The 22,074-nt window shown below is 42.2% G+C and overlaps 1 protein-coding gene across 1 annotated transcript in view; it reads left to right on the forward strand.

Annotated features, from left to right (window-relative positions):
* Window positions 1-239: 239 nt before the first annotated feature.
* Window positions 240-22,074, forward strand: part of KIAA1958 (KIAA1958 ortholog) — a 58,637-nt gene continuing 36,802 nt past the window's right edge. Inside the window, exon 1 of the mRNA XM_074932195.1 lies at window positions 240-336. The gene's annotated coding sequence lies outside the window, so the exon portion shown is untranslated. The remainder of the gene's footprint in view (window positions 337-22,074) is intronic.

Genomic DNA, 22,074 nt, shown 5'->3' on the forward strand with positions numbered 1-22,074 from the left:
GCGGCGGCGGCGCGGGGCCGGGGGCGCGGGGGGCGGCGGGGGTGCCATTGCACACTTCCTGCGGTGTGTGTGACCGGCGGCCGCTTCCGGTGGCTGACAGGAGCCGGAGGCCGCCTCGGCCTCCTCCGGCGGGGAGCACCGCCGCGCACCGACACGCACACACGCACACGCGCACGCACACACAGGGAGGGGGCTGGGGGCGGAGGAGGAGGGCGGGGGACCGGAGCAGCCCTCCCTCCCCAGCCTCCAGCAATTACCGCCGTAATCACCCCCATGCAATATCAGCGGGATTGCGCAGCCTCCCCGCCCCGCACTCCCGCGGACCCGCACCTGCAGGTACGTGACCCGTCCGGAGGCACCGCGGGGGTGGGGGGTGTGCCTGGGTTTGCGCATCCAGCGCTGCCCGCCGCGGGGCCGGGCGCTGTTCCCCGTATCTGCCTTTGTGCGCAGGACTCTCGGGGAAGCTTTCCCGGGCAGACAGACCCTCCTCGCCCCGACGCCCCCTGCCTTCCCGCGGGGCAGGGGTCGGTGCGCGCCCCCGCGCTGCGCGGGAGGTGCCGCTGCGGGTCGGAGGGGGGCGGGGTTGGGGTAGGGCTACCCGAGGGTCCGTGTTTGGCACAACCCCCGGCCGCATCCTTCTACGAGAAGAAAAAGCGACCCTTCCTGCCCGCCCTCTCTGAGCTGGAATAGAGGTGGGAGGGGGGCAGCCGGCGAGGCTGTGGTCTGGGGACTCTGGGGTCTGGCGGCCGCGCCGAGCCGCGGGCAGAGGGCTTGTGCCTGGCCGTGTGGTTTGGGCCCCTCCCGGGGGAGTTCAGCCCCCGACCCCCGCCCCTTCCCACGGGAGGGCCGGGGGCTCTCGCTCCCAGCTCGAGCAGGCGGTGGGGTGCGTGCTGGGAAAGGCACCCCCTTGGAAACTTGGCTTGGCACTGAGACGAGGCAGGAGTGATAAGGAGAGACAGGAGTGATAAGGAAAGCCAGAAATCTGTGAAACCAGCTTGGAAAAGATGGTTAAGTGCAAAGGAAAAGAGTGAAAACGGTGGAGAGATCTATTGAGCCTTCTGCAACTTAATTCCAGCTGTCAGAGCTGCTTTCCAGCCGAAGGAATAACTATGTCACATACGTTAAAACTCACCTTCCATCTACGGTGTTAATGGTTATAAATACCCTCTGAACGCAGCTGTTATTCGGTAGTACTAGTAGAGTAAGGCTGCTTCCATTCGAGCGAATGAAGATCTGTCATAGAAAGAAAACAATATACCAGGTAAAAATGAAGTCCTTGTATATGCCTGGCTTTCAACATTTGAGTAGTTAATGTGTGAAGTTTGCTTTTGCCTGCCTGCTCTGCCATTCCCCCACTGTCCTTCTCAGAACTACAACCTCCGCAAGTAGCGCTGCAATGCTAAAGCTGGGATAGATGCTAAGGTTCACTGTGAACTGCTAGGGACAGTGATGGCTTTCCTTTTTTTCTGTTGACTTGAAGAGAAACGGGACCAAGCCATTAGTGTGCTTGTTAGCAGCAGTGAAAACTTGTATCAATGAATGATTACATTCATTTGATGTGTCCTAGATGGCAACTTTGCAGGTCAGGGACTAGACATGTTTTTCTTAACTTTGTTTCCTCTTTAAACAGAGTAACCCCAAAAGGTCTTTTCAGGTCAGGAGTGACCAATTCCTGTGTTCCCCCCCCCCCCCCACCCCGGTGGCTGTTTCTGTTCCTCTCCATATAGTTCAGAGCTCAGACCCACAGGGCTGTACTCATGTGGTACCGCAGTTAACCTAGTAAATCCAGCCAGCACCCTGCTGGGGATGCTTGCCCGACCCACAGCACATGTGTCTCTGTTCAGATGGCTTCTGACTGACATTACCAGGAGACCACTGAAATCCCCTTGGGGGTCAGAACTGCCACTTGTCTCAGGATAATTTTTCAAATGTCATTTCAGGCTTGTCTAAACCTATTTTTGGCTATTTCTAAAGCCACACAAATCAAAGTTGGAAGTCATGCAGTTCATGTGCTTCCCTGCTGTGCTGAGCCATGCACAGGACCTGGCTAAGTGGTACCCACAGCTCTTCTTCCTCTTTCACCTGTGGCTTTCACCAAAAAGCTATTTTTCAACCTTATCCTCCAGTTTATCAGCTCTTTGAAATCCTTTAGAGGTAAACTAACAAACCAAACTGATTAAAAACCTTGCACCCAAATGAGTAATAAAGAGGTAAGAATTGTCAAAAAGATACTGTGTGAACTAATATTAACAGAAAGTGTTTGCAGAGATAATAGATGATCTTGCATGCAGTGTAAAGCTTGTTGTGAGAGAGATATGCCGTGGAGTTACTCTTTCTGGTGTTGTCAGTAACTCAGGAGTATAACATGGGTCTTCTCTGTATTCCACTAAAATAGCTAGGTTTCCAGGAGGTAGCCTGAAACTTATAGAAAAACTTTAACAGCTCGAGTACTTCTCTAGCCATTGTTAGCAAGTTGGTGTTTTGTTTTTTAGGCAAATATATTTTGATGTTGCTCCTGTACTGATGATGCATTTATGCAATGTTAGTCCCTGTACTACACCAGGAAGTTTCATATAACTTCGTATAATTTCAAAAGTACAGTATAATTCTCTTTCTTTCATGCAATGAAAATGAGTTTATGGTCAGCGAGTTCCCAAAAAGGTAGCAGTTTGCTTTGTTAGCAGCTCACATCTGTCAGTCACCAGGTGAACCTTCATTAAGTGGCCACTGAACCTTGCCTTGGTGCCAGAGAAAGTGTCTACACACCTGAGCTCAGTGGATACTGTTGGAGTTTCACCAATACCATCTTTTGGTATTTTCAGTCTCCTGACCTTATGCCTCTCAGCCTCTTTTCCCTGATAGTTATAAAATGCAGACAGAAGAGGTCTGAATGTCTTAAGTGTGGCCAGACCTGTAATCCCAACCTTGGCACTCCTTTCCAAAGTGCCACTGTTTTTCCAAATCTTCACTCTGGGAGTGATAACCCATCCATTCACAGCTCACAGAGGTGGTGTGAAAATTAACTACTGTTTGTTTGTAAGGCACTTCACAGAAATGTATATGACAATTAGTCCTCTTGAGGATTGTTATACATCTGGTAATTCAAGTGTAACTAGCTGAACATAAGGCTCTGCTTTCAAAGGTTATTGCTGCACACCTTTCTGCAAAGTAAAGTGGGTGAGATGAAGGTTAGTGGCTTAAAGTAGTGCAAACTTTTATCAGCCTTTCCAGTTCATTTTCTGTGAAAAATACTCAAAAACGAGTGTTAATTTGAGTCAAATATTTCTGTGATGGAGCTGTATAATAGTTCAAAGGAACTTGAAAGACTTACACCTTAGCAGTATTAATAATGAAGGCGACCTGTGAGGCACGGCTGCTTCATCTTCACTTACTTAACCTTGGCTATGATATGTTGCTTTGTGAACTTTATTTACTAGCAGGGTTGGTGAATTCTTTTGCAAGACAGAAATTACAGCGTGCCGGCCCTCTTTTGTTTCTGTGGTAACAAGTACAAGGCACAGATTCTCTAATGAGACCCTTGGCTGGCCACTGATTCTGTGTTTTTCTGGTTTGTTAATTCTGGGCTCTGAAGTAAATGAAAGGTCTTGTCCATCTGACTGTCAGAACTCAAGGAGTCAAAATGGAAACAGAAATAAAAGAATAGATGACTTCAGCATGGTGAGAATGTACTATAATTTAGCCTTGGCCATACACACATGGATGGGATAACTTTCAGTATTGTGTTTTCTTCTGAGAAGGCTATGGTGAAAAAGTTTCATCCCAGATCTTGGGTTTGGTTTGAGCTTTTAGTTTGACCTCTTCTGTGACTGACTGATATGTGTGCAAAGTAAGTTATTTTGCATCACCTGGGGGCTATTCTCAGTTACAGGTGTTCCGTATTTTCTGGTCTGCCAGATTTTATCACAGTCCTTGTATTACTGGACAGTTTCTTCATATTGCTCCATTCCCTTATATATAGTTTAGCAACAGGCAGGATCTGCAGACTTGTTCACCTGACTGATGTTAGGTCAGAGACATCACATGAGTCCTGTTGGACCCAGGCATCTTAGGGTTTTAGTCTTGTGAAGAGTTACAGGAACAAAAGGGTTTTTTGTAGTGCAAAAATCGGAGGGTTAGATTCATGGTATTCACAGAGTAAGCACTGTGACCTTCTGCAAGTTTTTATTTCCACTGTAAGAGTTCAAAGTAATTATTTTCCAAAACCAGTCACTGTACCTAAAATATTTTATGTGTATGGTTTATAGAGAGTACCTAAGATAACTGGAAGAGATAAGGGGAGGGAAGAGGTGCCTCTTCCTTTTTCTCTACAGCTTTGTTTAATTTTCCCACCCTTTTTTGTATGGTCTGCCCTGTTATTTTCCTCTGATCTTCAGTAAAGTGAGAGTCTTTGGTCAGTGTGGACAATCATGCAAAAAACCCCTCCAAAATATTTTTTAAACCCAGGAACATAAACATATAGCTGTGGGCAAACATCCAAACACACATGTTGCTTAGCTTTGGCAACTGGGCTAGTTAAGCAGTTTTCTTGAATCACCAGTGCTATAGCTTGAAAGCTTTATTGTTTAGTGCTTTTGCCTATGAACAGCTGCATCGTAATGAAAGCAATAGACAAGAAAGGTATCCGTGATGTAATTATCTTCTGCAGCAGTTTTATTCAAAATATGTGTAAAGTTGCTGGCAACTGAATTTAGTAATTTCAAATTTCAGTGGCTATCCTGTCACAGGTTAAGGCTGGTACACATTGAGTTTACATTGAAATCTCTTCTCCTCCCTGCCAGAAGCAGCCTCTAAGTGTACTTAACTGCTATTAACCCATCCTGCCTTAAAAATTGCTGATTGGTAAAACAGAATAAAACTCACTGGGACAGGTGGTGGGTTAGAAATCCACCTTAAAGGGGAAGCTGTGAACTGACTAATAGACACCACACACATTGTATTTAGGCTCCTGATTGTGTTCTTTAGAGGTAGCAGTATTTTAAAGCAGTGTTTTCTCCTGTGTAGAAGTGTGCTGACTTGTGAACAAGGGAACTGGGGTTGAAAGCTGTTGTTGGCTCTGTTTTGGCTGCCAGTGTCAAATGCCATCCCCTGCCCCTGTACACACCCTCCCCAAAAAAGCAGAGTTTCTAATATGTCTCTGCTGAACCCAGCCATTTGTATTGTGGGTGTAAATTTCCACATGGTCAAGGGCTGTGGTTTATGAAGTTGTTTTGGGAAGTCACTTAAGAGTTTGCCCAGTAGTAACCCAAAATGAAGTGCTATCATATTTTATAAATATGTAAAGATGTGTCCTATAGAAATATTAATTAGATACTAATATAAAATTATGTTTATAAACATGTAATATGTACATATATTTGTACTGCATATATTTTATTTTATATTGGATTATGTATTCTAGATTTAATATACTATATAATACCTAATATTAACAGGTTATATATTTTAAATTATACATTATTTTCATATTCTGTAGTCAGATGAGAGAGAAAAGATAGGTCTCACAGAGAAGGTGTCTGATTTATGTGGTCAGAGTGCTGTGTTTCTGCTGGGATCTGTCTGTTCCTGGTCGTATCCAATACTTTCCCAAATGATACAATAGAAAGAATAATGCACCTCCCTCCGTATTGCACCTGTGCAGAGCATGAGGCTGGAAGGAGCCGCAAAGATGTGGGAGCACAGAATCATATTTCAAAATTATCTCAATAGGTTGGAAATCTGGGCTGGAGACGACAGGGTGTGAGTTGTAAAACACAGGGTTCTACTCTGTGGTAGGATTAGAGAAATGCTGAAATTACAAGATGGGTAGCAATTTTTTAGCCAATTTTTTTTTTTTTTTAGCAGAAATGCTCTGCAAAAGTACAGGGAGTTACTTTGCTCCATGGCCAAGGCGAATGGGACAGGAAACAATACTTTTCAGTAAGAGGTAAGGTCAGGGCTAGGCATCAATGTGTGCTCTCTAAGGAAAAAAGGCTCACAAAGCTCTGGGGTAACTTGTGAGGATGCTGCTGTGGGAGGTCCTCACAATGAGGTTAAATGTCTGTCAGTGGGGGGAGAGGAACTGTGAGCCTGCTTAGAAGGAGTCCTAATTTTTTAGTGATTTTTCTTTCCTGACTAAACCCTTTGTATGTGGGATGTTTTCTCTAAAACAAGAGTATAATGGACATTTCCCAACAGGGCTGAAGACAGACAATCAGAAACTTTTTTAGTGGGAAATTGGAAGAAGATGGGAGAAAGGGTGCCTATCTGAAGTTGTGACTGCAAAGCATTACTTTGTAATGTGTGATGTGTGGAGGGATGGCAGTGACATGAAGAGGGAAATGCCATGGCAAAATCAAAACTTTCCAGTTGGTGCATTTTCAGCCTTGTCCTTATCATGGTACCAATGTCTTCCTAGAAGTAGTCCTGGTGCAGGAAAGCACTTGAACAGTTAGCAGCCTCTTCCCTTTTTTGAGCAGCATGCTAGTATGGTGTTTACATCTTAGCTGGGCTACAATCAGGTGTTCCCATGTAATTGTGCACAGCAAGTTTCTCGAATGATAGCTGAAATTAGGAAAAGATGAGCTCTTGATATGTGCCTGGTGTGGCAGTGTTTTAACTTTGTTTATCTCCTCTTGTCAAATCTGAAGCTGCAAACTGTAATTTCTATATTTGTGGTGTCTCTGCAGTCTAAGTATGGAGGGGAGAGGATGTATTTATGTTCTTTGCTAAGTGTTCTCCTGAAGCTGTAGAGAAAACCCTCATTGCCCTGTGATAGTTTGCAAAATCCACTGCAACACACCATAAGGAGTCAGCATATTTTAGCTGGTAACACTCCAAATGTCATAGCTTAAAATTTGCAAAATATTGCAGGATGGAAAAAAATAAATGAACTATCCTCAAAATGACACTTTTTTAAAATCTGAGATTTTGATCCTTGCTGTTGAGCTGGTTTTGCACAGATGTACTTGCTTGGTGGAACAGTTTCCATTCTCCAAGTGGATTGTCCCCTATAGCACTCTGTAGTCATCCCAGGTCATGCCACTCTACATTGTGAGGTTAGATATCTGCTCGTTTTTTATTGTAACTGAAAGCTTCTTACAGAGTCTTTTTTTGGTGTATTTAACTAGGTAAGTGAGTATTTCCTGTCTTAAATTTAGATTTCATGCTGTCTTTTAGCTCTGTTAAGGAGAAAAATCATATTTGGCTTTTTTCTTTTTTAGTAAAAACATATTTTAACCTTCTTTTCTATAACTGTAAAATCAAAGGTGCCTTTTTAAAAACTGAGCTCCTACTCATAGACTCAGCGTTAAATTTTAGACCCAAGAGGCAAACATTTACTGTGCAACCAGTAAACTACAATTGAAACTGTTCTGTAAAGTACTTGACATAGTCTCTGCCAGATGCGTGAATCCTAGCAATTTTAACAGACTTGATGAGTGTTGATGACAATTTTAAACCATTCAGGTTTAACACTTCCAAAAATACAGATAACTGTTATGGAACTAAACCAGTTAAGAATTGTAGTCTTTATGACAGATGAATGAACATTAAATATCAACCAACAGGCTGATAACTTCCCAATCCTAATACATTTTGATGTAGAATCTCCTTACAAGTTTTAAAATTTGTGCCCACAAGTCAAGGTACGCAAATGTCTTGTGTCCAAAACCTCTTCCAGTTAAATCATGTTTTCTGCACACGGCTTCATTTCATAGCAAGGTATAGCTAAGAACCCCATAAATGGCATATTTTTGCTGAACTGAACATTATGAATTAAGCAACGTAGGAGACTGCACTCACTTTGTCTGGCCTGGTGCCTGGCATCAGCTTAACAATCAGGCACAGTACTTTGCTGAACAGACAGTGTAATTTCATTGAAATACCGGTGACTGAAGACTGTTTTGGCTGGGAAGAGGTGGGTCAGATATTTTGAGTTTACAAATCTGTCTTGATCTGAGGGAGAGAAGATATTTATTGTGCAGGTGAGTGAAGAAAGCCAGAAATTTACATATGAAATATATATAAATCCACAGTACATAGATTTTTTTTTTTCCTCTGTCTTGCTATAAATAATCTTAAGGTTTCAGTCCCATAATGTATTAGGCATTATAGTGCAATTCAGCAAAACACAGGTGAATCATCCTTCCAGAAACAGAAGCACTAGTCAATTAATGATCAGAAATTTTATTTAGTTCCATGCTTCCTGCCCCCCCCCCCCCCCCCCCTATTTTTTCCCATATTGTTGGTGAGCATATTTTTCTTTCGGCTAGCGCTTTTGTCTGGTTAGATAATCTATTCTGAAATAATGAGACTGATTTCAGTATGGAAATGTACAACAGCCCTTCTTAGTAATGCATTCGCATGTGTGAAAAAAGACTGTGGCAGAGAAAAACCAAAAAATTTGTAAACTTGGATTTACAGTTTCTTTTGGACTGCAAGAGAATACATTATATCGAGCATTGCAAGTAAGTTGTGTTTTGGAACAGCTCCACAAGATAGTAGAACATTACTGGAATAAAGCATCAGGCAGTTCATATGGAGGGTGGTTATTCACCCAGCTCTTTATTTGCAAGAAACATTCCACACTTTGAGTTCTCTTAAATATGCTGCATCTGCTTTAATACACTGTGTTTGCTCCATGCGTTTGAGCAGTCTCATAAAGACGGTTAAAATTGGCTTTGGTCTAGCCAGCAGTCAAGGAGAAATAGTGGGCTGGAGCCATATAGGGAAGATATGCACTATTAACCATTGCAGTTTAATTTTTTGCCTCTGTGTGTGTTAACATTTGATACTTTACTGTTGGGTAGTTAACTCTGTAAAGCTAAGTGCCCTCTTTCCAGTCAGGCATCTCTAAAACTGTCTTCACCTCTGCTGACCTCCTAGATACTGATTAAACTGTTCAGCTGTGTTTGATTAGCTTAGTTTACAGACCATTTGACTGGTACAGAAGTATTTACATGGGATAATACTGTGAAGATTAGGATGGAGGAAGTAAAAATCTGGAACCACTTCAGCAGGTTTTATGAAACAAAAGAGGTATGAATACAGTGTGTGTGTGTGCATTTTAAAATTTCAGGGCTTGCCTTTTAGGTTCAATGATTTATTTTTCTTCTGGAGAAGAAGCTGGTCTTGCTCCCTCAGTGGAAGGCAATGATTTGCCTCATGGATGTATCCTGATGCCAGTGTTGTGCCCATGTTTGTGAGATTCATACTGGGCATGAGGGATACACTTTTAAGTAAGATGAGAGCAGAGTAGATTGCTCTGTGCTTAGTTAGGTATTGATGCACTGCCACTGTCCTAGCACAATTAAAAAGTGAGAAGTTTGAGTGAAGACATCTAGGCATCAACTGTTCAGTGTCTTTCCTTGGCTGCTTCTACCTGTGAATTTCATTACTTGCCTACACTGGGCAGTGTTGAAAGACAGGTTTTCTTGTTCCCACTGGAATAGCTGGGGTAAATTTGTAATATTATATCTGTCCTTTTCATCAAGTGCCCTTTCTTCCACTACTAATGGCTACTGGGCAGGGATCTTCACTGATGTGTTCCAAGGGAGTTGCCAGTCTTTTTTTTTTTTTTTATTCCTCTCTTGGGTTTTTTGACAGATTGTAGCTCTTTGGAAGAAATTGGGATGACCAGTTCATGGTCATCTCAATGCATTTCTTACCCAGATTGTTCATCAGGAAGGACTTCATTGTGCCTCTCAGTGAGGAGATGGATGAGCATTTGTGGGTGGCTTTTGAGACTCCTGTGTGGAGGAGGGAGCTGGAGTTTTTGCTCAAATGTGGTTTTGCCTTGGCCCCCACAGATAACATTGGCAGGGCTTTGGGACTGGGTTGGCAAGTCAGTAGGAAGGCCTGAAGGACACACTTGGTTGCCTTGATGGTATTATACAAATCTTCCTGTAAAATGAAGACAGCCTTTGGTAACCTTGAGGAGGTCAACAGGTGGAGGATATCCTGACTGTGCAGAGGGACCAGGACTTTTGTGCGGATGAGCCTACCATTTCTCTGGGTTTTGTGAGGGTTGTCCATCTTGCATAGTGCACAGCTTGGAGATGCAGTGAGTTTCCTGCAGTCTTGCATGGGCTTTTTGTGCAGGGCTGACATCCCAGGTCATTGTGTTTCTGGGGCTGGGTTAAGCAGAGGTCTGCAGTGCTGGCAGGTGTAAAAGCCTCTTCCCAGCTAAGTGGTGACTGGAAAGTTGAAACCAGGCCCCTGTGACTAATGCCAGATCCTTCTGTCAGCAAGGTCCTTCTCTCATGGTGGGAAGGTCTGCTGTTCCCATTGCATGCAGCTTTTATGTGAATTAATACTTACTGTCTAAGGCATGAAGTATCTTGTTGAAGCTTTAGTGAAGGTCAGGTAAAATAAGTTGTATAGGTCATTTTCATCAGCTTGATTCACCTTTCCTCTATTTAATGACTACTTTGAAAAACTCTCACAGCCATCAGGGGTCTAGAAGCTTTCCCTTATTACTGCTGCAGAAGTGTAATCCTATCCAGTTGGATTTAAGTGCAGCACTACTTTTTAATCATGCTCTGCTTGTGCAAGACACTTTCTCAAAAATAATAGAAGTGTATCACTTTTGCTGCATTTATACTATAAGGAATTCAGAAGGATGTCGAAGTAAAATTTTTGCTGATATGACATGCTATTTGAGAAACAATGTTTTTGTGTGGGTTTTTTTTTTTCTGGTTTCAGGGGACTGACAGAAGAAGACAGCATTACCATTTTTTGCATGGTTTGACCCATTAGATTGTTTGGTAGAAAATATTTGAGTAGGTGGCAAATTGAATTGCTTTTACATTTTCGAGACACTTAAGATAGAAAATAGGGAAGACAGCACTAGATAAACATGCTGCATATATAATAATATTACTGTCAAGGAAATTTAATTCTGTCTTCAGTGATGGGTTTGGGCAGATGTGTTGCCTTCAGCTAGAGATAAGGTAATGCATTCAGTGCAGTCTCAAGTAAGTAGGAACAGAATGAAACTGATATATTTGCATTAGTTGTGTATTATTTATTGTATCTGACAGTGTACAGCAGACACCTGATACTACCACCATCTGCCTGGTATCAGGTACTGGATCTGCATGTGGAAAAGAAAAGGTGGTGCTGTCTGGACTTTCTGTACAAGAGTTGCCTCAAAAGCTTTTATTTTGTAAACAACTACTTTGCTCGTGCTTTTCTGGGTAATTTGCTTTCTTTTCTAGGGCTGTAGTTCTGTCATTAAAAATAAATATTTCCATTAGTGGTTGGCCACTAGTGTGCAATGGTCCCAGTATTTTATCTCAAGACAGTGGAAAGCAGTGTTTATGATCAGCTGCTGTAAGAAACCAATACTCCTGTGGCCCGAGGGTAGGATACTAAAGGAAGGCAGTTTTGGGGTATTCTGCTATTAGAATATACTGTGAAGGGAAAGCAAGACTCAAGTTCGGTAAGAGTACTTTGCCTGAGTGCTCTCAAGAAACAGATGTCAGTAATATCCTTAGAATGAGAGAAGGAATAAAATAACATGAAAAATGCAGGGAAGCTTCCAGATAACCACGAGGTTATCTGGTACACCAGGTTATGTGCCTTGGTGCTGTTCAGCTGGAAAATGAGGTGGGACTCTCAAACTTGAGTTTGCCTCAGTAGTCACATAAGACTGGTGCTTCCAGAAAGAGCTTACTATATTTTTGGTATAAATCTCTCAAAGGAAAAACAAGTTTTGAATCAAATTCTCATGCAGGACACTACAGTTCCCTCTGAAAGGGTGTGGTCAGCAATGGTCTGCCTTCGTCCTGTCCACTCTCCATCCAGCTGCCCCTGATGATCCCCAAGGAAGGCCATTGGGGGCTGTTCACAATGCACTACCTTTTGCACTACAAAAATGTGATTCCCATTTTACAGAAGGAGAAACTCAGTCTAAGAGACCTCAGCTAAAAGGTGTTTTGTTGCTAAAGGGCATTATATGCAGTCAGACCACTGAGCTCCTGACTGCTCCAAGGTGGAAAACACCTCCAGGGCAATAAGCAGGGGTTGCTTTGCTTTTCCTGAGAGTGCTGACAGCTACAGTGATTTTTCCTTACTGCCTGTGAAGGGATGAGCTTCAGAGGGCGAAGGGAGGATGTTGCGGTGTTGGGCTTGAGCTATGCTATTCTGCTGCGTGTGTCTGCCTTGAGTTTAGAAATGCTTGTGTTTGAACAGACCACCTTCCCCCAAGGCTGGATGCAAGGGTAAGGCCTCTGTTTCTTAGGCTTTTTTCCCAACCATAAAGCTGGATTTTCAGCTAGCCCGGTAGTGTCAGATTTATAATTAGAGGAAACAGCTTGTTTGGCACTGCCACCCCATTGCTCCAAAAGCAGGGTTGTTTCCAGAGTGCAAAACCAGTGATCCAGTCTGGGAAGAAGGGGAGCCGCAAGTCTGGTGGTCTAACGGGTCACAGGGGCACAAAATGAGGATAATAACTTCTGTCTTCCCACCCGTACCACTGAGAGCAGCTATGTCCTTAAAAATCATCTGGAAATTACTACTTCTGAGGGGCAAGTGTATGCAAGAGGCTTGCTCAGCTACAAGGTGGGTAAAAATAATGAGCAATGTGTTTTGGCAAATACATGGCTCCACTGAGAAGTGTCACGTGCTGCAGTCCTGGTGAAATCTGCACTTCTTCAGGTGGAGGGGAGAAGTGCTCAAGAAGGAAGGTGCATAATGGTTTGTGGTCTTAATGAGTGCCTGAGCCACTTCAGTGGCCTTTCAGGCAGTGCCCAAGGCCAGGAGTAGGTGGTTCCCTGCTGGGTTGATGCTCTTGAACTGTGTGGTGGAGGACATGTGCAATAATAAGAATAAATTATATGAATGAACAATCGCAAAACAACCGGCACCTGGACAGCACCATGAGCTGTCCTGGCAGTTTAGTGGTAACCTGTTCCTGTTGTTTTCTTGGCTCTCATGTCAGAAAGGACTGGGATTGTGGTAGATCTGACACAAAACATCCTCTCCACAGACAGGGTCAAAGCAGTAAGTTTATCTGGGAAGAGGGGGGAACAATATTCAGCAGTGCCTTTTGGGACTGATACATTAGCCAGTGATGCCTTGAGGAGAAAGGGTCTCAAGAGGCAATGAAAGAGCTATCCTGGTGCTTGTCAGAAAAGGCAGCTCGCTGTGTGTGGTGCATGTGGACCTCATGTTCCACTGCACCTGCAGTATGAAAGCCATCAGGCTTCTCTGCAAAGTAATATGCCTGAGTCTTGCTGACAGAAATGGAAAGGTTTTTTTTTTCTTTGTTGTGGGATGCATTTGCTTGTAATTCTAGGGGAGCGTGGAGTAACCTGGGCAGACAGATGGAATCACCATGCATACCCTCTGGGAAGACACAGTGCTCTTTCTGACAAAATTCTATTTTATTCTGGTTTGGTTTGTGTTTGTAAAGGCCTCTGCAGTGCATGCTGGGGACCGAGTGGGCTGGGAGTGGGAAGTTGCAGACTGCTGGGGAGAGCAGTTTTTCAGGACTTTTGCTGCTGTAAATGAAACCCATGGTCTGTCTGGTTGCCAGCTGCTTCACAGTTAAGAGAAGGTTGTCTAGAAACTGCCATAAGGAGAAATCCTTGATTTTTATGTGGTAAGGGTAGTTGGGAGAGGATTTACAGGTGGTGTGAATTTAATTTTACAGGCATCTGTGCATGCACAGCTCACTGAGTGTCCTAACTGCTCCCTCTCTCCTGTGTGGCATGGAAGGCACATGCTGCTCCAGCTCTTGCACCCTGACCAAAATCCCCCCGACTTGAAGGCTGTGCAGATTATTACTCTAGTGAGATACATCTCACTTATATTAACTTCAATGCCTAAGTTTATTGTGGTGTGAAAGGGGAGGTGCAAGGAAAATCAAGTCAGTGTCCTTGTGGTGCATTACTCAGGATCTGGCTTATGACTGGCAACTGGGAATCCCGGTTGGCTGTGACATACATGGCAGCAGCATGTGCTGTGAAGGTGAAGGGTCTGGATGGAGCTGATGAAGTTGAGCCAGACATGAAACCTTCACCTTACCTTCCAGCAGTTCCCCTGGATGGGCCTAATTGTCTTGCATATTCCTCTGTGCCTCTATGTGTAATGGTAGAACTACTAGCACTGTTGGGGCGGTAGGATGCTGTGAGGAAGCATTAAGGAAGTCACAGGCATATGTAAACCTTGCTGAAACTGGCAGTGAGTATTTGAGTTAGTTGGATAACAAGTGAATTTCTTAATATTAATTAATAAAGTCAGTCTTCAGCTGAAGCTAAAGCACTTCCAACTGAAGCTGGAAACACTTGTTAAAGCAGAGGCAGGTGACAGTGTCGCTCTGTTTCACTTAATAGTTTAGTCCGATAACATTACTACTTGTGTTCTTCACGGACATTTGTATAAAGTATATCTGTGTTTTGGTTTTGGGGGCTTTTTGCTGACATTCATTTCTTAAGTGAATCTCATCTTAAGTGCTGGTGTCATAGACATTGTATGTTACTGACATAAAAAATATTCCATAGGTAGCAGAAGTGAGCTGGTGGTTTCTAAAGTATGAAACTAATAAATGCAGAATGACACCAAATTGGGGAGCCCTGAATGATGCTGCTCCAGCTGAGCCCAACATTGCATGTTGCAGAGCTTTGGCTGTGGTCCAGATTTGCACCATGTTCCAGTGATAAACACCCAACACTTGCAGCCACCACCTGCCCAGTGGTGAGGTAGTCTCTGGTGCTGTCTCCCTCTCTCACACCTCGGCCTGAATGGTCTCCATATATTGAAGAGCGATGGGGGAGAGTGAGTTTCTTCTGCATGGCTTGTATCTGCACAGGGTTGTGTCAAATATCACTTTTAGTTGCTGGCACAGAACCAGTGCTGTCTGCCAAGTGATGTATTTGTCCCAAACAGTGCTCTCCCACCCCCCACCCTGCCCCACCCTTCTTCCCATGTCCATTGGATTGGACTTCAAATGTGAACAACCAGAAGTTTTACCTTTAAATAACTTTTTATAATGGGTAGTTACCAAACAGAGAGCTCTTAGCTATTAAATGTTTAATTTGAGCAGCTGTGATGCAAAGAGAAATCTTTTGACTGTTCTTTCCCTATCTATTATCTTTCAAAAGTGTACAGCCTAGGGATTTTAATTTCTTGCCTATTTGTCTTTGGCAGACTTATTTTTGTGCTCCACAGCTGTTCTAAACACAAGCCTTTTAAAATGCTCTGTGAGGCTTTATTTTTGTTTGTATTGGTTTTAGAAGTATTCCTAGGTCTATTTGTTCCAATTTGGCAGACAGTAAGTAGGTTAAATTTCCCCTGACATCCCTGGGTGTGCTGCTTGTTTTAGCAACCATAGGACTAGACTCCACTGTAGTGTGATGCTGATGCAGCTTGAAATGAAACCTGATTTTAACAAGGGTGGATGCACCTCTGAAGTCCAAACTGAAGACCATACTTTAACTGATCAAAGAGCATATCAATAAAAGATGTTTAAAGAGGGAACAGAACTGGTCAGTTTTATCTCCTGCTTCTGGGCTTTATGAAGCTGATAATGTGGAGCTTGCCCTTTGCAAATATGATTTAGAATGCCTGAACTTCTCGGATGTACTCTCTTTTGTAAAGCCTTTGAGTGCTTTGTTTCACTGCAGTTCTTTTCATGGATGTTGGCTCTTGTAATTTGGTTACAAACAGGCATGGTTACAGAAGTGATGGCATTCATGCCCCATCAGAAGCAGCATTTCAGCACTTGCTTTTCCAGGCTAGTGAAATGGTTAAATGTGAAAAGCTGATTGCAGAGAGATCAGCTTGTCTGCAGAGAGATCAGCTTGTCAATATTGTAGATGGCATAAGGAAAAACATGTATGTCTGTCCTGTAAGACTAAATGTGTTCATCTGGGTGTGGCAGCATTTCTTATTTCTATGACTACAGCAAAGTGTGGGTCAGAAATTGCTTCCAACCTTTTGCCTAGACAGGGCAGGGGCATGTTCTGTCCCCACAGTACAGTAAGTGAAATGTGCCCTTTCATCTGGTACTCCAGCAAAGTCCCCCACTTAGGGGTCTGGTTTGCAGTATTGTTGGCTTTTGTACATGTAATGGGACTCTGACGGGAGGTGCCAGCTTGCTCTGACCCTTCAATGTAATCTCTGTAGATAGATGCTATTGAAACCTTATGCTACTAATGCTGCTAGTCCAGTCTTAGGAAGCTGAACATAGCAGGGACACTGACGCTAATTTAATTATTTCAGTGATAATAATCTGCATTTCCATCCTTCTCTTTGGTGCCAGCATATACCTTTTACTTACAACTGAGCAGGTGGAAGTTGGGTGGGAGGACAGGGTTTCCCCTTCAAATCTGGTGGATCTTGTTTTCTCCTTTCTTGCATGTGATACAGTAGCTCTTGAGATGCATGCAGGTAAAGGTGAAGTGCTGTCAGTGCAGAGCAGGGATGAAAATCAGCTGAAAGCTTGTATCTGGTGTAAGGCAGGGGTGAATTGGTCCTCTGGCTTAGGTTTCTCCAGCACTGAGTGTGGATATGTGCAGCAGGGTGAAAGGACATCTGCCTTGGCAAAGTCAGGCAGGATAAGTACTATCCAGAGAGGTGCCAACAAAATCACTGCTGAGTGTGGTAGTCGTAACTTTCACTGCTCCCCCATCAACTCTCTCTCACTGGTAATGGTTTGCAAGTGGAGGAAGCCAGTCATGTTTGTAAACACCTGAACAATGGTGCGAGGCATTAATATAAGAATACACAATACAGAAGTTTTTGGTTTGAACTCACTATAATAATTAATGAGCAGCTCTTTCTGAGAGAAAGGGAGATGAAGCTGTCCAAGTGTATTGCCAAAGAAGTCCTTTTGGAAAAATGTCAGCAGAAATTCAAGAAGGCTGGTCAGGGCAGTTCTATATATTTAGCCCCTGTATTAGTGTCAGCATGTTCTTCACCTTTCTACTTTTTGTTTGTTTTTTAACTTCTAACTAGGAAATCATTCATCAGTTTCATTCCAAAATACCCCTTCTAGGTTCTGCTTTATTCCTCCAAACAAGACATGTCCAAATATCTGCTGAATCTGCATCAATAGTTATGTGTAAGAGACCTGACTGGCTTCAAATTGAAATACACTCTATGACATGGTTGGGTGAATGGGTATCTAATGTGTACATGTCCTTGCAGAAAATTACAAAAATTAGATTAGTAATTACATATGTTAGTCTCCTCTGTGTTACCTAGACTGTGATCTTCAGTTATTCTTGGCATGTTTTCCAGTGTTTGTTATTAATTACTAATAGATTATTTGTATCTGGAGAGAACTAGAAGGAATTGAATATTGATATCAATGTCCCTGGAATGACTCTAGGGTATGAGACTTCTGCTCATATTTATGGGATAAAGGTTTCTTTCTTTTTTTCTGAATGAGCAATGGCTGTATATTTTCTAACTCTTTTCAAAGGCTGAAATAAATGCAACCACCAGAAAAAATTAGTTGGAAACGCTGTCAAGTTAATGTAATAAAATATCTTCTGATGTGTTTGAAACCTACTGTGTTAAGAAATATTTTGGTTTATTTTGTCTTTTAATTGGCAAGTGAAGAGAGTCTGGAGTACTGCAGATTGAAAGCTTTATATTTTTTAAGGGTTTCTTGTGTTATCTTTGGAGAGACTAAGAAGTTTATTTGGATGCATTTCTTGAAGAGACTTAGTGGTGTGTTTTTGAAGTCTGTATCTTAAGTAATTACAAGCAGGATAGTAATTTATCTTCAGCTGTGTTTACTAGTATGGATTTTGTCACTCTAATCATGAAATGAACCAGTATGAACAGAAATAGGTAATTTTGGAAGGAACTTCCTCATCTGTTTGGTGCAATAGATGCAGTACTAATGAAGAATAGCATGAACACACTTTAATGAAGATGTGCAATGCAACAATATATTGTTTTTTCTTTTACACCCCCTTCTGTATTACTGGTCACATGATATATAGTCTTATTTTTATTTGGTCTGCCAAACATTCAGCAGTGTAAGTAGCATGTTGTTCTGAACTCCAGTTGTCCGAAGGCTGCATTTCTGGTTTTGAATCTCCAAGGAATAAGTGAGGGTTCTTGAGACTCTTCAGAGTCCTCCAGTATAGATGAGCTCTTCTTCCAAACTTGTATTTTGTGTGTCAGCTGCCAGTGTAAAACATGAGTATTTCTCTCTGTTTCTTAATCATGCACCATCCCTAAATCTCCATGCTGTACATGCCAGATCTTGCACCACTGTTAATAAAAACTATGCTTGCTTAAGAACACTAATTTAGCTCTTGGCCAAAGCTTTGGAACTTGCCTGGATAAAGCTTTCACAGATTTTTAGACACTCAGGGTGAGATTTTACAGATGTTTAAATGCCTACAGGGACCTCTGAAAATCCCACTCAGTGTTTGTTCATCCTTTTGATTAGATAAATGCCTCTGAGAACTGGGGTCTGGGTTGACTGAGCCAGACAAGGTCAAAGGGACCTTTTCCATGTGCAAACATATAAGCCTCTGTTGCTCCAGTCCCACTGAACTCAGACCTGCAGGCTTTGAAATGCCATACAGAATGGCCTAGGTAGGCTCTGTCCCTGAGATCCCTACCTCACACTGTGGCCTGCTTCCTGCTTTCTCCATCAAGAGCAACAGCAGGTCAGGCTGGTCACCCTGTGGCTTTGTTACCAACGCCTCACCTTTGTGTAGCTACAACATCATGTGGCTTCGATCTCTTTGGGCACTTCCAGGAAATCCATCTCAGTAATCTTAAAATGTAACTGTTTTAAACCTTGTTTTAAATTTTAAGATGATCTGAACTGATCAATTGTATGAAGTTAGAGGCACACACCTAGAAATGTTTCCTGGAATTATTGAAAAATTGGTGCATGGCTGGGTGAAGCATTTCTTATTTTTCTATCCACTGGCTGCTGAGTACTGGATGTTACCCATTATTTCTAACTGGCTTACATCTGAATGCGAATCCTTACTTTTCCTGGCTCATCTCTAGGGCAGCTTTCATGTTACTGTTTTTTTCTACATCGTTAAAGTCATGTCTAGGAACTTTTTTAGGGGACTCAGCTGCATCTTATCTGTTATGCACAGTTGGATACAAGCTTGTTCATGGAATAATCTGCTGTCTTTATTTCTTGTGTTTTTTTCTCAAGTCTCTTGCAACTCTGCAGTTTTTGTGTTTGGTTTTTTTTAAGGTTTTAGAGAGCAACTGCAGGGTAGGACCTCAGTCTGATACCAGTAGTTTAATGATAAGGATAATGGTTGATACTTCAAAAAGTGCATTGTAAAGACAGTTTTACAGTTGTTTTCTAGCTGAAAATTAAGTCCTTAGAAAATCACTTAACATCCAAAACCATCTCTGTGTTTAGGTTTTTCCTTTTTTTTTTTAAACCCTTACATTGTGGTATAGAAAGTGGAATTTCATCCTCACACAGAAATGCCAAGTTGTGGTGATTTTTATATTTTTCTACAGAAAACAACCCTTCTGTTTTGTGTAGATAGTTAATAGCATTTTTTTGCTGCCACTATGTAGCTAAATAGTGCATGTTTTCAATATTGCCATGGTTGCATTATTTCAATTTCCCTTAGTTTAGAAAAGCCCTGAAGTGAAAGAAATCCTACAAATAAATACAAACTGAATCTGACACAGTAAAATCTTTCATCAACAGAAACTGCTTGTGTTTGCTTCTGAGGAGTGGCATGGTATAGTTAAGTTGTCTGGGCTGGAACTGAAGGCACTGGTTTTCCATTAAGATGATGTGAGAGCTTTGTCTTCATAATTTGTGTATAAGTCAACATTAATATTCCAGGTGATTTTTTTAGTAAATTATGTGCAGATTTTCTCTTGATACAACTTCTAGGAAAATGAAAGAGTAGGGAAAACATCTTGTCTTTAAGATGTGTCCTTCATTCTTCACACTGTAATTCTAAAATTAGTGTACATACACTTCACTGTAAACTCAGGAAATAATATTTTTTAAAGATTTGCTAAACGTGGTGCAATTTCTCCATGAAAGTATGATTATGAACTGCAAGCTGAGGCAAATGCTAGGGTCTTTGATATAGTGCAGTCTCATACTCAAATCATCCTGAGAAATGGTGTGAAGAAAGATGTTATTTTGAAACAGATTTTAATTAAACACAGAATAACCAAGCCATGATACATAAGTTCCCTGGTAGCTAAGTAAAAGCTAGGCTTTTTTTCAAGCACTCAGCACTTTAAAATCTTATTGTTGGTATACTTCTCAGAAATTATTTACTAAAAATGTGTTCTTTCCTTAAAAATGTACTTTGCTGAATACAGAAATAGTAAAATGAGAGATGGCCAAGACTGACTTGAGGCTACAGTAAAACTGCTTGCCATGTTTTACTAATCCTGATGCACAGGTGTATTAAGTAGTCCTCTGAGCTGTCCCACTGGTTGCATGGTGTAGCAGTGTACACTGATGTCACCATCATATTTATGCTGACATGGCTTGTGGAAATGCTGTGAATATCAGATCTTCACCCAGGCACTGTTTCAGCAGACGTGTTTAACTCTTAAGGTGTTGGCTGGATGCAGAGTTCCCTGTCACTGTCATTTCTGCCTCCTCCTGAGAGCAGCTTTTATCCCAGCAGGTCTGCACTGAGTACTAGAGGTACCTGAGAGTCCCTGCTTGGTTATTGTAAGATCCCTGTCTGGCAAAATCAAACCAGGAACACATCGCATTTGCTCTGGAAAGCTGTGTTGCTGTTGTCACCCCTTCTATAGCTTGCTCTGAGGGAGGGTGCCAGCTCCTGTATGAAGCATAGCTTGCAGTCATTAAAAGTGGAGGTAAGTGTTTCTAGCACTTAAAGAGATTCTGGATTGAGAAAAATGAAGCAAGTGGTCTTATTCTTGCTTTGTGGAGGCTTGACCCTGTTACCACATTTCAGCCCTGCTTTGACTGCTATAGCAATGACTTTGGGCTCTCATGAACAGTTGGAAATTCCTGGGTAAAATCTGAGCCTGGACCAGAAACCAAACAGCTCTAAAAATGCTGTTTTCCAGAGCTGTAACACACCTCTGTTTCAGCACAGCCCATGTAATTGTACAGGACTCGCGAAGCTCTGAAAGGAGCTTTAGAGAAAAACCCATGAACAGGCACTGCTGTATGTGGGATTACCCACTCAAGCTGAATTCCTCAGCAAATGTTGTTGGAACCAGAGCCCTGTAAATCGCTTGCCCTGCTGTTGTTTCGGTTTGTTTTTTATATTAAATTTGGGTAGACAAAATGTGAACTCAAAGCAAGAGAACCTGGCTTACTACAGGGATCAAAGGACTGGTGACTTAGCTAAAACAATGCTATTATTAAACATAATGATTGAAGAATTACGAGTGTGGAGGCATACTTGAATCAGTTCTGGCTCCTCAAGAACAGATCAAACTTCACCCATCTAGGGAAGTGACTGCACGGACATTATTCCTTGGGCAAGCCCAGACTCATAAAATAGATGTTTGGGCCTGATTCAGTGACCACTGAGTTCAATGACCAATGAGTTTGGTGGGTATTAGATCAAGCTCTCCTAAGCAAATTTGATGGGGGATAGTTTGGCTGTACCACGACAGCTGTTTGTTTCTGTGCAGCAGTGGTCCTACCTATATTAAAGGAATAAGCAACCATGCAGTAATAATGTCAGAGCTGGAAACCTTCATTTTGATTTTACTGTAGAAAGATGCTTTATGAAAAAGATGGATTGGGTTTGGAGATATGGAAAAATTCAGTGTCAGACCCATTACAACCTCAAAGGAATATAGAGCCAATTCGAACAAGTGGTAGTTCCACAGCTTTCAATGGGCTTTTATATCCAGGATGGATTTTGCCCTGGTCCTCTTTCTTGCTATATCTTCTCCACTGTTGCTAGTGGAGAAAGCCATGAGTGCGACTGGAAATGTTTGCTCTCTCCGTGCTTTTGCTCTGCAGACATTTCCACCATTGTAGGAACAAATAGTGGAGTGAACAGTGAGTAATCATTGTTTCTTCTAGGATGATGGAGTATTATGTTTTTAAAAGCAGAATTTGAGCTGGGCCAGTTAGTGTATTTTTATTTTGAAGGTTCTATT

The sequence above is a fragment of the Athene noctua genome, chromosome Z (genome assembly GCF_965140245.1).
Source record: "Athene noctua chromosome Z, bAthNoc1.hap1.1, whole genome shotgun sequence".
In the NCBI taxonomy this organism is placed as follows: Eukaryota; Metazoa; Chordata; class Aves; order Strigiformes; family Strigidae; genus Athene; species Athene noctua.